This window comes from Carlito syrichta, unplaced genomic scaffold (assembly GCF_000164805.1).
Source record: "Carlito syrichta isolate Samal-C Ts95f unplaced genomic scaffold, Tarsius_syrichta-2.0.1 Scaffold287598, whole genome shotgun sequence".
NCBI lineage: Eukaryota > Metazoa > Chordata > Mammalia > Primates > Tarsiidae > Carlito > Carlito syrichta.
Window position 1 is genome coordinate 422,393 of NW_007231694.1, and position 2,596 is coordinate 424,988.

The 2,596-nt window shown below is 38.0% G+C and overlaps 1 pseudogene; it reads right to left on the minus strand.

Moving 5' to 3' along the window:
- Positions 1 to 1,195: 1,195 nt before the first annotated feature.
- Positions 1,196 to 1,783, minus strand: LOC103254875 (annotated as a pseudogene).
- Positions 1,784 to 2,596: the final 813 nt, after the last annotated feature.

Sequence of the window (2,596 nt, forward strand, 5' to 3'; positions counted from 1 at the left end):
AGTTAATGTCAGATATTTTAAAGATTCCTTTTAGTGACAGTCTTTTGGGAACCAAAGTATTTTTCTGTAAATCCCGAAAGTAATTTAATTCAGTGCTCTTTAGTTATTTGTTAGTGCTGTCCCAATTTTCCACAAAGTTGTACTTGGTTAATATTAATTTTCAAACAATGATCATTTCTTTTGACATTAGTCCAAGACTACTTCAAATTTTTCATGGAATATACATGCGTATTGTTAAAAACAAATGGTTTTACAATTGTGTATATTTTGTTGTCATATACCTAGGCAGAGTAAGTCATTTTTCAATTTTATTCAGGAGTAAGGTTTTTTGGACTGAAAATTCATAGTAAAATAGGATTTCTAACTAATGTTAATCCATTGCTTATTTGTATCTAATTCTGTTATCTCTTTACTTTGCTTAAATCTTGACTAAGAATGATTGGAGTCAATAAATTTGTACTGTATTTTGCTTTGAGTCACAGTCTCAGTGGTATGTTTTGCACTTGGATAATAACAATTTGTAGCATTTACTTTTATGAAAGCTAAAACCCTTCATTGCCGCTTATGGGTTGTGAGAAATACTTAATTGTCCTCAGTTCCAGGTTGCTTGTAGAATTCAGGTTGTATTAAAGCATTAGTTAGTTGACCACCACAAATATATGATAATTCAAACCAGATGGCAACAATCTTTACTTATCCATCTTTTTCTTTACTGTTCAAACTAGTCGTTTTTAAGGTGATGGGAGGGTATTACATTAAAAAGTTTTAAGCACCCTCCATGTATATTTCAGCATAATAATTGATAAACTAATTTTATTTGATAATTTAAAGGCTTCAGTGTTGTGGCTTTTTTTTTTTTCATTCTATTGAGGCTCTCTTCTGTAACGCTGGATATATTTCTTTCTAAAATTATATTTGCTTTCCCTGGAAAGTGGAGATCTGAGTTATAAATATGTGCAAAGTGGTGACCCCCCAAAAGCCAGAATTTATAGAAAGTTGTGTATTCTTATATGTGTAAATTTCAGTCACTTTCAAAGTACTCTCTGTTTGATGCAATACATACCTATCTAGATGCTTTTTCCAATGCTCAACACAGTGGGGGTTTTTTTTTGTTTTTGTTTTTGTTTTTTTTGTTTTGTTTTACTGTGAATATACTTTAGTCATTTTTGCTGTCCAGCTTCACGCAGATTTTTGTTTACGACTGAGACAGCTCTGGGAATTCAAAATTAACATCCTTGCCCACGAGCTTCTTGTAGATACCAGAGAAAGTTTCAACCTTGTGCTCCTTGGGCGCAGCTCCTGCTGTGCTTTGTCTGAGTGCACCTTGATGAGCCGGCTGCCATCCAGCTTCACATGGATTCTCTTGCCCGCAATTTCACTTAGGAAGACAAGTCCTCAAGGATGGCATCATGCACAGCTGTCAGAGTACGACTCCTGGGACACTTTTGCTTATTTTTTGTATGGCTTTTTCAAGTTGGCTTAGGCAGAGTTCTCCTCTGAGCAATAAAGACAACATGCTTCCCACTGAACTTTTTCTCCAATCCACGTACTAGCCGGACTTGAATTTTTTGGAAAGATTTCAGTTGAGGAATGGGAACAATATGATAGCTTTCCAACAACCACCAACTTCAATTTCCTTGGCTGCTGCTATGCTGAGCTCCCTGAACTGAGCCTTGAGATCCAAGTTCATCTCCAGCTCCAGAAGAGCCTGGGAGGTGCAACACTCAAACTCATCTGGTTGCTTGCCATTGGGGTTCATGACCTCGGCACTTGAACTGAACATGGTCTTCTTGCTGAGCACCAACTTAGGAAGAGTCAAAACTGTTTTTGAGCTTGTCCAATTTGATGTCTTCTAGTGCTTCTGCCATTTTTCATTCCCCCTCTTCCACATTGGCAAAGTGTTTCCTTTGATGACTTTGTTCATCTGAGGAAACAAAGTCACTCCGAGTGAGAGCAGGTGAAAAGGGTGGTGGGACATGGGGGTCTTGCTGCTTTTGGTCAAAAACTGTTGAACACAACTCAGTGTGGGCAGGTGTGCTCGTAAATCACCCACCATGAAATGGTCAAATACGTTGAAAGAATCTCCAAAAAAAATTCACTGAAGCCGAGCACACCCTCTCACAACAATGCTACACTGATGTTGTTACACTGATGTTGAAGGGCTCCTAGAATACTTATCTAGTGGGGGTAGCATGTACTACAAGGGCCATCCTTCAAAAAATAATTCCAGTTTTTTGGATTCCCCTTGTAAACACTGCCAAGCTGACTGGAGAATAAAGAACTAGAGGGAAAGGAAGAAAAGAGAGTCACGTGGATTGATTACTGCCGATTCTTGCCAGCTAGGTTTGCATGAACCTCTTCCAATGATTCTACTTTCCTTTGCCAATATCCTAAATTAGCCTTTCTTGGGAATCTCTGCATAAAGTTCCTTGAACATGGCACCAATATAACTTTTGCAGTCTTTCTTCTGCCTTACTTATGCTAATCCACTTGCCAACAATTTTTTTAAAACTTAGATTTGTCCTTTTTTCTTTGCAGTAACAGGTTTGGTCAAGTTTGGGATCGTTGCACTCCTGCCACATCCTCTTAGCACACA